At 38.5% G+C, this 15874-nt stretch overlaps 1 protein-coding gene across 3 annotated transcripts in view; it reads left to right on the top strand.

Annotated features, from left to right (window-relative positions):
• NALCN (sodium leak channel, non-selective) overlaps positions 1–15874 on the top strand; it is a 249642-nt gene that overhangs the window by 167462 nt on the left and 66306 nt on the right. The window lies entirely within an intron of this gene.

The following is a 15874-nucleotide window of genomic DNA, read 5'->3' as shown; positions in this document are numbered from 1 at the left end:
CTAAGCATTACTGTACTACCCATAAGACTTTTTAAAGTTTGGTGAGTGTTTTTGCTAGGAAAGATGAGAGGAAAGGGGTCCTCAGGCTTTCTCCTTTTTCTTTATATAAGTTCCTAGACTGTGATGATTGTGTCCTAAAGAAAAAGATGCATGATATGAACAAATAGAAATTTACTCTTGTATAACCAACTTCGGTAATTTCCATTTATGTATATAGATCCTTCAAAAGCAGTAGACAAAATACAGATCTTAGTTAATGGGTTTATGCTGCCATTAGTTGGGCTGTGCCGCTAACTCAGCATAGTAAAATAGTATTGGTTGTATGACTTGGCACAGTATTCTAGAAACTTTTCAAGGTTGTGGGTTTTTTCTTTACAGAAACCTAAAGAAACTCATTCCTGTTTTAAACTACTTGTGGTAGGGTAATCTTTGCAAAAACTCAGTGGCATATCTACTAGTAAAGACTGAGCCAGTCCTGTAAATGCTTAAATTAATAGAAAAACTACCATACATGTCATACAGAATTTTAGATTATAATGGCTTACAGCTATTTGTTTAAATATTAAAGCCCTGATCTGGTTAAAACTCACTGACACAAACCTTGTAGGAGCTAACCTTAAGGCTTGGGTTCATTCCTTCTAACCTGTGGCCTCAGCAATATAGTTGCATCAGTTCTCTGAGCGTTGGAGAGGAATAGGCTTCTTCAGAGACAGGGCAATACCTTAGCTGTGCTAAATTGTCTTCTGCAGATACCTTTCTCCCCGGCTTATTCTTTCCTGTGGCTGCAGTCCAGGATACCTGTTTTACTAAGCTAGGTGCTTTGTTTAATTGCTTGCGGTTGAGAGAAAGTAATTTAGTGTCAGGGTGCAACTTCTACTGGATAAGTTATTCAAAATTCAGTCACATTCGATTGTTATTATACCTCTATGCATAGAAGCAGTCGGTCTGTGGAAGTGCAGCTATTAAACATGCAAGCCCATATCAATTACTTTTACTTATAGGTCAGAGGATTCCAGACATCAGGTTAAAAACTAAGATGGGGGAGCAAAGGCATATGCAAGAAGCTTGTAGAAAAGGTATAATTCAGCTCCTAGCAAAGACTGAAGCATTTTTTATTTGCATCGACCACATCCTTCTGAAAAGAAATGTGTGTACTTCAGTCATGTTTAAAATATTTCACAAAGGTTTTAAAAAAGAGAAAAAACCCTAAAAAAGTAAAGAATCTTAATATTTATATTTTAAAACATACAAAAAAACCCTCGGAATCAGATTTTTTGGTTATACATCCAGTGTGTTGAGGTAGTTAAAAAATTTGCAATGTGCTGCATTCCATTCTACACTAAAAATAACAAGTGAGTTCTGGGAGAATGAGGTACCCTCTAGGCAGTAGTATAAGCAATTATGTTCGGGGCAAAAAAGCACCAATCAAAATGTCAGAACAAGCTCTTCTTTTTGCATTTTTTTTAATGTTATTTGAAAAGAGTAAAGGATATGAAGACCTCCTGAGTACACTTGCAGATGCACGTTTTTCTGTTCTAGGCATCTGATTATCATACCCTAAATGTATATTTTGTGTCTGCTTTCCAGCCCAACCATAAAAACGTGATATATAGTTTTACTCTCTAATACCAGCAGCCTATATGATTTGGAATCTACATAGACACGCATATGTGCAAACCGTTTCAGAATCATAAAAGTTTTCCTCCATTTCAGGTCCTACAGATATTTTTGTGACATATGTATATGTGAATGCAGGTGTACACACCCACCCACACAGAATAAACTTGTCAAATATACAGAGTTTTTCAAAGTGCCCTGCTTTTTACAGGTTACAGAATGACAACAAATCCCTTTTAAAATCAGGCCAGTTTTATGTAAGTGCTGAATATATTCCCAAAGCTTGAAAATGTGTGTGTGTGCCATATAATAATATTGTTCTTTTAAAAGAAAAAAATCTGAAATCCTTAACAGCTCCAACAGTGCGTCTAATGAGCTTTCTTGTGTTTAGTACTTTTTTTTTTTTTTTTCCCCCACTGGGCATGTCTTAATTCCACGAGATTATTTTATCCATTTTCATTAAGGAAATGATGTGGTGTACCTGCATATCTTTTCGTAATGCCAGTGGACTGTCCTAAGAGTCCTGCTAGAGACTTTTACTTTGGTGAACCAAGTGTACTGCGTTCAAATGTAAGTCCTTTCAGACTGCTGGGGTAAGGATACCTTCTGGTAACCCACGTCTCCCTTCTAGCTCTAATAATATCAGTATTGATGTCACCTGAAAGTAGAACCAAGACATGGACGGACAGTCACTTGACAGTTTCTTGTAACCAATTTGATACAATTTCACCATCTATGTTTTTGCTTAAAAAAAAATTAAAATAATGCCAATATTCTGTGCTTAGACATTTATTATAAAGTTTACTGAGGAAGAACCCTGTAGGCTGGGAAAACAGCAGCAGCTGTACTGTGTCAAAGTAAAGGTCCTCCGGCTTCAATAGCTAGTCCCTGACAGTGGCCAGTAAAAGGTGTTTAGGGACTAGCATCAGAACAGGGAAGGCACATAGTGATATTTCATTCAAACTGGAGTGACAGTCTGTCTCCAGGGATGTGGGAACTTCCAGTGTCCAATGTGGTATATCTTTATCCAGTACTTCTTGAAGGATTTTTTCTTACATGTGTTTGTTAAATCTATATATTTCTAGCATTTACTGCTTGGAGTAGCAAAGATAAATTTAACGATGCAGTATGTAAAAAAAAATCTTTTTCTACTTATAAATCTACCACTTGATTATTTAATTCAGTGCCCCCTAGCTCATGATGTACGGTCATTGCAGTCAAATGCTGCCACAGTGTTCTGTCCAACATGTCATGCCTGTTATTACTTCCACTGTATTCTGTCTTTGTGCACCTGTACATGCAACTTTAGAATCTGACCAAAGGTTTTTTTCACTGGGTAAGTATATTTGAAGTGATCTGCACTTGCAAGTAAATTTGGCGGTTTAACTAAGGCATCTTGGAAAAAGTCATCTTTAATTTTCATTACAAACCCTCTCAGTTATTTTCTAAGTAAATAAATCAACATGTGGGATTACTAGGATAGAATTTGTGTAACATCGTTTCCTGGAAATTATTTCCTTTTTAACACTAATTCAAAATATCTAGTCCCTAATAGAAAAAATACTAGGAAGGCAGTCTGAAATAATCAGAGGTCCCGTCTCCTTGCATGCAGTTAGCTTGCTGATGCTTTACTGGTACTGTTTTTCAGGGATTTCATCTTTTTGCTTTCCCTTTGTCTCCATTTGTTCTCCTCAGATCTCCTTTCTGGTGAAGCAGCTTAGTATTTGAAAGCAAGCTGTTTCTAGGGGAAGTCCAGGGCATTCAGATGCAGTAATTATTCATTCAGGAGATAGTTTTGACCCTTCTGCTGTTAATACTAAGGACTCTCACAGTCCTAGCAGTGCAAACATAATTTTTGCAGACCTGCTAGCTCCTTTATTCAGTGAGGAGCAGAACTGTTCTCACACTTTATGACCCAGCTGTACTTTTCAGTATGAAGGAGTTTCCTTTTTCTTCCTTCTGCCCCTGCCCAGATTCTTGATGAGTAGAACCAAAGCACATAGCTCACTACTGCCTTTATGGAGGGACACAGGGAACAGTGGTGGGTCAAATACTAGTATTTGATTTTTCAGGCACCTGGCTCCAAAACCTATGCTGAGTGATATCTCAGAAGAGAATTTTTGTTTGTCAGTAGAGGAAATGGAGAAAAAAGGATTTGGAGGCTTCCTACCTGTTGGACTTCAGTGTTTTAATATGTATAGGACCACCTTGTAAACCAGGAGCAGAGCTGTAAAAAAATCAAAGGCTTTGATAGAGGCATTAAGAACCATCTAGATATTTCTTCCTTTTCTAAAGAATTCTTTTCTTTTTTTTTTTTTTCTTTTTTCATCTTGATCATACCTATTAGTGACAAGCTACAAAGCAAAAACCTCATCTGATCCTGATTGTCTTGCTGCACCCCATTCTGGGATGCTGAACACGTTGGGTCAGAACACATTGCCAGAGCCCTGTACCTTTCACCCAGCACCTCCAGGCATTCAGCAGATCTAGGAAGATGCCAATGACAATTTCAGCATCACTTCCAAATTTTTTATGCTGAGGTTTCAGCATTAAAGTGGGAGTTTCAGCATGGGGATTTTTCATGAACATATTGTGCGAACAAGGTGTTATAACTGGTATATCTAATTTAAACACACTCAGCATAAATATATATATGTGTGTGTGTGTGTGTGTGAATGTGTGCATGAAATTCAAGCTTTTAAAGCCTAGTTAGATTCACTTGCCTCCAGAGTATTTTTATTCTGAGGACAGTGCTTGAGGTAATTCCAAATGGGAAATAACTGCAAAACAGAATAAAAATGAAAATTACCTTTTCATTATATCTGATCCCACGTAAATGGATTTTTAACAAGTGGCAGGAAAGATACGTGTCAAACACATTTTATTAACAAATGAAAAGTACAACAATGGTTCAAAACGGAATTTTAAGTACTACGTAAAATGCATTAAATCCTTCTTTTCCGCACAGAGGGAACATAACAGAAAGTTCACAAAATTCAAGTTGGTCCTCCATTCCCAGGCTGTATGCAGAGCATTTGAAGTAGCTCTATTTCAGAAGTAGTAAACTTTACAGAGAATATGTCCATTTCTAGAAAACAAGCTGTCCCTTCAAGACTGGAAAACATAGTCATCTAGAAAACTGCTTGTGCCAGACTCTCCTTTGTTAATAACTAAGAAAGTTTTTAAAGTCTCCTGAAGGCTGTAGCTTTGTAGCTTCCACCTTTGGGTTTGTTTTTTTTTCTACCTCTTACCTCATCTATCAACTTTTTTAAAAGCAGTATCAATGGATCATAAATTCTGGCTTATATATCTGGTGCCCAGTAACAAAATAAACATTTAAGTATTAATTCAGTGTCAACCCCTAGTATATGCAATACAGTATTATTTGTCATGAAAATACATAAAATTCAAGAGGGGTTCTCTTGGAAGGTTTTATTGTATAAGATAGGGACCTTTGCAAATGCTAGTCATAGATCATATTCAAAGCACACACTTTTCAGGGAGGAGAGATGGGAGTCAGATTTGCTATGGATGTGTGAATAGCAGTAACAAAAATGAATGTAAATTTCTGCTGCTTCATTTATATCACCAGGGAAGAAAGTGCTTACCTAGCTTTTATATCACCGGGAGCTCATCTAATCTATTTTTTTGTTTTATTTGGTTGATACCTAAGAAAAATGCAAGTGCTTTTCAGGACATACAGGTGATTCTAGATACTCCATCCTCTGAATTAAGGGACAGTCCTGTAACTGTTTGAAAGGAAGGAGGGGGCTTATGTAATATTTCTCATTATTTTTATCGCAATTGCACCATTTAAAACTCCGTGCTGTGTTTGCTTTTGGGTCCTTCTAGGTCATACAGGTCTGCATGGCCTTTTCTGAACTGTGTTTTAGGCCCATAGGAGTTTGTGGATATATGCGCTTGTGTACACATTGTACATAAACTTCGTATACTTATAAAAAGTAGAAGCCTGGCCTTTGCATGAGGTTTAATTCCTTGTCCAGTCATTAAAATAAACTAGCTGCTTAGAAGGATGAATTAGTTACATTTTTACTGAGATTTTTAGGTACCTGAGTGTCCGTCACTCACTCACTTTCCACTTAGAATTCAGAGGACTTCTCTTTGTAGTTCCTCAAAAATGGATCAGGAACTCTTTTTAAAACATGACAGAAGATGAGGAAGCCTGCATGGTTTTCCTGCATAATATGCAACAAGTAGGAGCACTATTTCAGAACTAAGGGAGAGTTCTTATTGAAATCTCCCCCTTTAAAGAAGCAATCCATCACCACAAGAACACAAAGATAAACATCCTCATCTCTTGTGAAAGGGAATAACGGAACGCAGGAATCTAGCACAGGCTAAAATTTTATCAGCAAATCGGTGTGGGAGAAAGGGCAACCAGTAAAACCCAACTATCTTTGTTTTCATCTGATCCAGCTAGGAAAGTTCCTGAAGTAGTTGGGATCAACCTCTGTGTCCTTTCCGTTACCACTCATATAGGTTTGCCTCTGCATGTCCTTTGGTTAAATTAACTTCCTGTGTGTATTTCTGTGCTGGAGAAACACTGTAAAACTCCAATTAATGTAAAATTCAGGCCACCTGTGTCAAATTAAATGTTCTGTGTCTGGTTCAAAACAAGCAAAGAAACCACAAGAAGGCAAGGGGCAGCAAAGACAAAGTCTCTCCTGTTTAAAGAAATATACTGGTTTCTGGCCTCAGCTACAGCTATGAATTTCTTCTCACCTTCAGTTTCATTTTCTCAGGGTTAACTATATTCAATTACAAAAATCTGTCCACCGTGTGTGTTTCAAATACTCACGCAAATCTAAGTTATATTAATCACCTTCTCACAGAATCTGACAAAGCCTAGTAGTGATGTGAACAAAGGTACAAGTTTTCAAGAGATGGCAGATGCATATACACAACAGTCAGACTGAAGAGCATAATTATCTGTTGTCTGAAAGTTCATAGTTATCACTAAATCATAGAATTGTAGAAAAGTCTAGGTTGGAAGGGACTTTTGGACAGCATCTGGCCCAACCTGCTGTTGAAAGCAGGCCATTAGATGAGATTACCCAGAGTCCTGTCAGGCCAAGTGTTTAATACCTCCAGTGATAAAAATTCCATGGCTTCTCTGGGCAACTTAATCCAATTATTGTCTTCATAGTGAAAAATTTCTTTGTTTTATCTGGACAGATTTTTTCATGAAGCAAATGGTGCTTTCTGCCTCCTATTCTGTGATGAAGTCTCCTTGTGAAGAGGGTGCCTCTGTATTCTCTAGAACTACATTACAGAGAAGATCTCTGTGGCCCCTCCACAGACCTTCTCCAATTTTGCAGTCCCAAACTAATCAGTTATGTGGAGATGAGATCAAGTGTACAGCCTCATACATATTTAGCTGAATACATTTGATGAAACAAATCCACATCATAATGGTATTTATAATAAAAGCACTGGGAACAAACAAAAAAAATACTGTGCACTGTGGTTGTGATTCACTTAGCTTGTCCTGTGAGTAAGACCAAGAATAATGCATTCATTGTCACATTTGGGACTTAGGTTAAAGTGTTTTTAGGAAGATTTGTCTGGCGTCTCATCTAAATTGTATTCCGTGTTGCAGATGAAGCATTCTTGTCCCAGCCACAGTGATCATGAGTAATTATCCTTTTTGTCTTTGTAGACATCCTTTATGTGTTAGAAGTTGTTATTATATTGATCTGTGCCAGTAAAGTATCCTTTTAGAGGAGTGTCCATAGACACTGCAGCACACCTAAAAAGAAGGGAACATAGGCTGGCATGGTCACAACCCACAGAAACAACATGCAACCTGCTCCACAAGCACCTGCATCATGATCTGTGACAAGTATGATTCAACATCTACACATAACTGTTTCCATCTCAAGCAGCACTCACAAATTCATAGGGAACATATAGGTTGTCTTTGGAATCTGGAATTAGGCTCACATAGCTTAGGTATGTTTCCTACCATGCAGATGGAACTAAGTAGTAAGTCAAGCTGGATATGCCTTATGTCCATACCAGTTTAGTGGTGATCTATCCCATGTAATACCCCAGAATATGCATAAAGCAGCCTATAAAAATCACATGGAAGAAAGGTTTTGCATGTATGAATGAAATTCCAGTGTTCCTATACTTCAGTATTAAGAGGGTCTAGGTCAAAGTTATATTTTATTAAACTTTGAGCAGGAAAAACAGATTCTCTGCAGACTGAGTCTTTTATCCCTATGACCTTGCTATTCTTCAGCATTTTATATACCTCTGACTGTATCCTGATAGGAAGTCAAGATGACTTCCTGGGTCAATCGCGCCCAGGTTCTCTGAGTGTCTTCAGCTCTTTTTAAGTAAATGGGAGCTGCCTGTGGTGAGAACTTTTGAAAGTCTGTCTGCAGTTATCATCTCCCAGATTGGCTCTATTTTTCTGCAAGCCCAGCAGGGCAGTCGAAGTTGTGTATCTTGGCTACACATAGGTAAGCGCCCTTTACAAAGCTACCTCCAGGGATCTTCCTTTGTGCAGGGTCTGGGATAGGTAAGCAAACATTAAAGAGTCTCTGAATTGTCCTGCAGTGGTACTTCCTTTGCTTCCTGAGCAGAAGCACTCTTTCAGGTTGTAATGAATTTTACCCTGAGTCCTGAAGATGAACATGTACCTAATCAATATTGAATTATTGTATTTGTACAAGAGCAGAATTCATACATCTTGTGCTTTTGTTCGCTTGAAAATATTTTAGTTGCTTTTTGTTCATAAGATATACAATTAATAACAAATAATGATGCCTAATTTAAGTGAAGTCTCAAGCAGTTTCCTCTAATGAAATGGAGCATGTAATGCATTTTTTATTACAATGGCTATTCTTTTGTGAATCACTAACCTTTGTATAGAAACAAAAATATTTCTGCTACTTATCCCAGAGGAAAAATAATGAATATGAAAATGGTAAAGCTGCCTTTATATGTGAAAAAGCTATTAAAACAATATTTATGCATGTTAGTATTAGATGTATGTTTCATTTCCATTGTCTATTTTAAATTGTCCATTTGAAAATGTATCTACCCCTGAACTGTTTTAAAATAAGGGTGGTGTTTATCTTATCCAGGATAAGCCATTTTATCTTATCTAAACTAGGGCATCTTCTCTAAGCTAATAATTTAGCTGATCTGTATCAAGAGATAGAGGTGACCAGGACTTGCCATCTCTAAAGCTGGCTGGCCAGCACAGCCTGACTTGTACGTACAGCTAAGTTATTTTCCCTTTCCAAAACTACCTACCACTTAAATCCATACTGCCTACTGAGAATGTCCCCAGCTGCGATAAGCCCCAGACTGTGCTCAGCTATGATCGGGGCGAACGCTAGCTGGGCAAGGCCAAAACTGTGCACGCAGCCTTGCTAACAGCGTAACACAATGGACAATCTTATTCCAGTTCTTAGGCCCGTATCCCAGTACATGACTTGTATAGGTGTAGCCTTACAATGTTTTCAGCATTCAATGAAGGAGTCATCCTGAGGTGAATATTCCATCTTAATTATCTTACTCTCATGGCTGAACTTACTGAACTGACCTCTTCAAGTGCCTCTTCATCACTTCTGGCTGTAAAGAGAGACTAAGGCAACCATAACTTAATTAACTCGGGTAGGTACCTCATTCTAAAGACAAGAAGGTTTAATATGGTCTAGTAAGCACATTCCTGGGGCCCTGATTATGGATGCTGACCATGCAGAATCTTGGATCTCATGTGTTTTTAAAATGGTATCGTTCTTGCCACTGCAGAGGGGAAGAAGATTTGGAAATACAACTAAAGTGTAATCAGTGTATGAATGTTTGCCTGAGTCTGTAGACAGTATGAAGTAATAGCTCTGAAAAATTCATCTTACTTGTCTAAGTTAATCAAAGGGAAACTCTCTGACACACTGGATTCCTGTCCTCTATTAAGTAAATGGACTAAATCTTAGTGAAATTTTGCTAGAGGAGTTTTGTACCATTTGAATTGCAATCACATCTTGTCAGCAGCATTTGTTCCTGAAGAACTGATAGGAGCTACAATTACTGGAAGGAAGTTATTAAAAAACCCACATTTGTGAAACCTTGCTCAATATCTTATTAATTTGGAAGACTTCATGCAAAATTGAAGAAAAAGTTATTTAAATGAACAATTGGGAAATAGCAGTCACAGAACCAAATCCTACTACACACAGCATATAAACCCTGTGACACAGAAGAGTTGTTTATAAACAAAACAAATCTTGTGTGTGTAAGAAATACACATGTAATCTTGTTCCTCCATCTGCTAGGATTTTTTTCGGTTTATTTTACCCCTTTATTATCAACAGTGTCATCTCTGCTGTGAATGCCAGCACCACTGTAATCATATTTTTTGGTACATTTCACTGAAGATTCCCCAAGGTAGCACAGAATATGGTTAAAATCAATTTAGATTCTGTTTTACAGGCCCTCCCTACCTGGGAGAATTTGTTACTGCTTGCCATGTCCCCATTTCTTTCAGTGAGCCTGCAGGGTGAAATTCACAACTGGTACATCTAGGCAGTTAACAGAGGACAAGAGAGCAAGCTTGAGCTTTCATCCCTTGCCCATGCACGCATGGTACTTAACTCTTCACTCACTGCTGGTTCTCTCCTGTACCTCCAGCTGCTTTCTCCAGAACATTACTTTGGTGTAGCTCAGGGAATACTTTAGTTGAGGGACTGCTTTGGAAGAAAGCACAGACAAAGCCTCACCAGGTTGGACTCTAAGCCACACACTCCTGTAATGCTATCCCACCTTCAGCCAAACTCACAAGCCCTTCTCCTTCTCCGAGTAGGCAACACACGACCCAAATGTCGTCCTACGGAAGTGCTGCTCAGGAGAATTGCATATAAAAGCTCTTATGTTGTTTTAGAAGAATTGGGAAACCTGTGGAAAAATAACTTGTAATTATGTCTCATGGCCACCACACAGGACCTAGAGTAACCAAGAGCCAAATATTATGGCTTGAGGTCAGCAAGTACCATCTGACCTTAGGCATGGGGTTAGGCCCTTGACAGTCTTTTATATAGCACTATAGACATACTAAGATCTACACATCATACATTCCGCTTTTTCACACTGCAAGTGTTACTTTTACAAAATTCAGTTTGATCTTTTTTTTTTTAATCTTAATTTCCAGATCGGTTTTTGTCTTCCTTTTTTTCATGGTGCAGTTTGATCAGTCAAAATTGAGCTGCTGCTTCATTGATAATAGAATTGCAGGTGTAAACAATAGTAACTGAACAGCTGATTTGTGTTGAACTTTAAGTCAAACGCAGGTTCAAAAATGTTGATACAAATTCATGCCAAAGCTGTATGGGCTGTGAAAGCTTACTCGTATGTGTGTCTTCTTTTAGTATAGCTCATTCATGTCCAAAAAATTTATCAGGTCTGTACAATTTCAGGATAATAACAGAAAGGGAAAAAGAGGCTCATTTAATCTGCCTTTCTGATTTCTAGTTGATTAATTTACATGTCATTTAATGCTAATTAATTGGATTTCATCCAGAGCTCTCTTTGACAATTTGAAGGTGATGGTAAATCTGAGAATTTGGGTAAGTAAAAAAATCTGGAAAATGGTTGGATGGGTGCCGGTATCAGTTTGTAATGTCTTTCATCCACGTGCACTTTCATGCTGAAAGTGTTTTGTGTTGGAGCACATACGATATCCTGCTAAGAGTGTGACACAGATATTGTATAGTCACTTTATTCTTCAAATACAGCCCCTAAAGGAGATTTGCTGTGAAAAGTGTTGATATATAGCAGTGCACTATAATGTATCAAACAATATTAATTTAAAACTATCCTGTAGTGAGACCTCCTGAACTTTCTCAAAAGGTTTGAACTATCCAGTCACCGTGAAATTACTCTGGGCAGCTGGCCAGTTCCCAAATAAACTGTGTGTACATCAGCAGCAAAGCTTTTAATTTTGAACATGATTGATCTCAGCCTGTTATGAAAACTGTCAACTAAAATGAAAGAGTTAGAGCATTGCAGTAAATTTTTCATAATAATTTCATTTCATTTCAATATTTACAGAGCATTTTAAGTTAAATTTCGCATACACTTGCCTCACAGACCATATGAAATCGACATCTTTCAACTCTTTGTGTTTTGCACATTACTAGCTCTTCTTCCATGATCAGAATTAAATGAGTAAGAACAAAACAAAAAGTTAGGAAGGGTAGGTCTTATCCCTTTGGCTATGGTTAACTCTGTTTCTTCTCTGGCATGTTCTTACCAAAGTGTCAGTGTCTTAGAAGCTCAATGACTGTGTTAAATTTGAGCTTTCCATTTGCTTTGCCAAGAACGTTACTTTCAAGGATGCTTCTGTCTCTAAATGCAGATTGGTGATATTAAGAGATACTCACCTTAGTTAGCCCTTTGAACTGTTCAACTGATCTTGTTCCAGCTGCTGGAGCACTTCCATGTTCCAGGCTGTCAGCTTCCACCTGAGCCCGTAAAGAGACCTCTGGATGTGCAGGCACTTCTCACATCCTGCTTCCGCAGGAGGGGGTGTAAGCTGGAGGGCAGGTGTTACACTGCCCTGCATTCACCTGCAGATCTGAAGTGCACTGTGACATGTCTGTTCTGTTGAACATAGGGAGAGACTATGGGAATGCAGCTTTCCTGCCTGTCTCACTCCATTGCTTTAATGCTGTTTCAGCAACTGCAGTCACTATCAAAGAAGTTGCAGTATGCACTTTAAAAGAACTCACTGCTTTCACCCTAACCACACTTCCAGTGATTAATATCTGGGTGACTATGGTACTACAGTCTTTTAACATTAAAAAAAAAAAAATTAAGAACCACCATTTATTGCCTTGCTTTCTTCTTCAGGTTCTACGTAACACCACGTATACTGTGTGGCTCAAATACTGTAACATAGCGGCTTTTTTTTAAGTTTTAAATATCACACTTTCATTTCTGAAAAATGGATGAGAAAGCTTTAGCAGCTGGCAGAGGTGAGATGGTTTTGTGGTGTGGTTCTATTGGCCTTGTGGGACCAGTGTGGTTACATGGGAGATGCCAGCTTTCTGCTGGGAAGGCTGCTGTCTCCAGCAGGGCAGTGATTGCTCTTCTAACCATTCCAGCACAATTGTCTGGCCACAGCCAGCGTTCATCTGCATTAGAAAGATAATCCTGCCCCTTTTCTCACTAGTCATTACCTGCTGTCTCTTTTATTGCATCTGCCTCTGTCCCAGTCTTCCACTTTCACCACTATTCGTGCTATTCTGTGTATTTAGGACAACCACTTACAGGTTCTCTGCAGTTTTAAGGGCGCAGATCTTAATTACCCTAAAGCTGGTTTTAGCAATCACCTTTTTGTAACGAAGCCTTGAAGTCACAGATAAATGTACAGCTGAAGCTGCATTAAGTAGTATGGTTGAGATATATAACGCCTGGGCTGCACCATGGGAGAAAATCAGTGCAATGAAGCAGTTGCTGCCGCCACCACATGTACAATGTGTGCAGTTCAGAGGGTTCTGCTTCAGAAGATTCAGGCTCACACTGAACTACATGCCCCATCACACATGGGGTTTGAAGTCACCCTAAGGACCAGTCATTGGTCATGATCCTTAGGTCAGTCTCGGTGCCTGGAGTGCATTTGTGTGTAACCGAGGTGGAGCTTGCAGTTTTGTTTCCTCCCAGAAGAAAACACAGCTCATAAACTAAACCAGTGAACAGCAAGTGCTGGTGATCAAAGGATTCACTTCAAGCTGCTCTGAACCAAACAGAGACACAGCCATAATGCCTTTTGGGAAGAAAAAAACACAAATACACTTTCTTCACCAATAAATCTGCCTTTCTCACAGCTGACTTTTGTATTGATCAAGACAATTATGTGACAGATCAGGGAGAGGTTGGATTTCAGGGACCTGTATCTGAACATATTATTCAGGCTGCCACTGGAATCCCAAATTAAAATTTCCCCTCGTCTACTCCTTACCATTTATGTACTATTTGGATAAGTTCTTCTGGTCTAGGTTCAGAGCAGACAGTTGTACTGTATGTATTGTGCCATTAAATATGCCCTGTAAACTCAAGCACTGTGGAAATAATGTAGATAGACATAAATACCTTCTATGGCTTTACAGCCAAAAATTATTTTTACTGTTCTAACAGCCACAAGAGAATTTAGCCAGGCCAGGCTGACAAAATATTCATGAATTGTTTCCAGTAGGCTCTTTGGGGCTGGAGATCAAGGGCCATGCAAAGCAAATCAAGTCAGTGTGCCAATAGTAATAATAATAAATAAAAAAATACAAATCATGAAAAGAATGGCCTGATATTTTATTTGGGGTTTGGCTGTTACTTGAAACACTCTGCACCATCACTGCTACATTTCAACATAATCCTGTACCTTTACAAAGATGTGTGGGTTTTATGGTTTAAGAAAGTTGAAATCTAAAGGTTTTAAGCAGCAATACCAAATAGGATGTATGTCATGCGGAGCAACAATTACACCCTTAGTGCGTGGAGAAGAATTTAGTGAAGTTAAATGCCTCACGTCTCTCAATATGTAATATTATCACAGCATGAGTAATTGGAGATATTCTATAGAAGTGCTTTGACTTTCAGTTATTTTAAAGCCTATCTTGAATCATTCTCCTTTTTAGACAGGGGACATTGCTGTCCCCTTCCTTACCTTTTGAATGGTACGGTTTCCTGCTTCCAAGGTCTCCCTGATGTGTTCTGCATTGAGAGTTTGCGCAGCATTACAATCTGTCATATGCTCTGTACTCTATAGACTGACTTCTGTGAACAGGAGTTCGTAGGTGTAAGAGGCATTGTCCATGCCAAAATCTGCATATTTAGGCAATGATGAGGTACTAAATAGCAAATGGCAGAAACTGGAAACCTTTTTCCCCCCTAATAATTACCTTTCCCCAAAGCTTTTCAACAGTACAGTGTTGCAGAAAAGTCCCAGTAGATTATCCAATTAATTTCCTTGTCAGTGAGTAGTTTCTTTCTGCAGTACTTTGGTATTTCAAGGGGTTTGTCTAGTCCGAATTTGAAATGATGAGGTATTTCCCTCCAGAGACCTCTCTGAACACTCTGATCTCCCTGTAAGGACAGTAATTTTTATTCTCATCCTATAAATTTCCTTTCTTAATTTCATCCTCTCATTCCTATATTTTTGGTACTCTATTATATTCCTGAAATAATTTGTTTTCAAGTATTTCTTACCTAAGTTTACATTGTCTCCCCTCCCCTTAAATTATTGTCAGTTACGGTAGATGTGGCATAAATATTGGATCCCTTTAGTCTTTCTCTCCTTTTTTCTCCCGTGGCCCAGCTGGCTGATGCAGCTCTCCCCTGGTTTTCATGGCTCTCTTCTGCACTATTTTAGCTTGTCAGTGTGAGACTAGTAAGATGGTATTTAGAAATGAAAACATGCCCAGGTGTGGTCTCTTCAAAGCAGCACAGAGAGGAGCTGTGGACTTCTGTACCATTTTCTAAACCTATATGATACCTAACCAACAGAGGTTTGTTTTGAGCATAGCCTTTGGCTGGTAATATAATTGGTGCCCAAACTGCCCTTTTGATGCTGTGCTGAAGGACGAGTTCTTGTTTAGTTTCTGCTCTTATTCTTGCTCTAGTATTTTTTTCAGCCCGTTATTTCTGGCCCCTATTTCTAAATCTGTTTTTTCCTTGTCCAATGTGGTATTTGCAATTCTTCACATTTTAATATCAAGTGATTTCATTCATGTCATCATTTCTTCCTTTTAAGGATCATTAATAAAGCAGTTAAATAGGACTGGACATAATACAGATTTATACAATATTCCCCTTCTATTCTGACTCAGTGCTTTACCATTAATCATTAGCCTTTGTTTGTAGCTCTTCAAACAGTTTTCAGTCCACATGACAACTTATATCCAACGTAATACGAATTGATTTTCAGTTTAAGCTGTCCTATGACTGGAAGTGGTGATGTTGCGGATAGCATGACTGCAGCAGAGCAGTTGTTCTATAGCATGCTGCGGGAGCATGCATTTCACTAGGCAGTGCAAATGAGAGTTAGAACTCCATTTGACTTCCTGGGCAATTGCCCCTGGTAAAAATCTATAGCTGATGTCTATCAGCAGTATTCCCTGCAGGTGCGGATGGTGAAAATCTGTTTTAAAATGTAAGCTTCTAAGCCTATGCTCACAAGCAGGTGGGAGAGGAACTGAAATAATTCCAGTTAGATATATGCTTACTGAAAGAG

Source organism: Falco biarmicus, chromosome 2 (assembly GCF_023638135.1).
Source record: "Falco biarmicus isolate bFalBia1 chromosome 2, bFalBia1.pri, whole genome shotgun sequence".
Taxonomy (NCBI): domain Eukaryota; kingdom Metazoa; phylum Chordata; class Aves; order Falconiformes; family Falconidae; genus Falco; species Falco biarmicus.
Note: the sequence above shows the minus strand (reverse complement) of the source record. Positions and strands in the feature narration are given on the sequence as shown.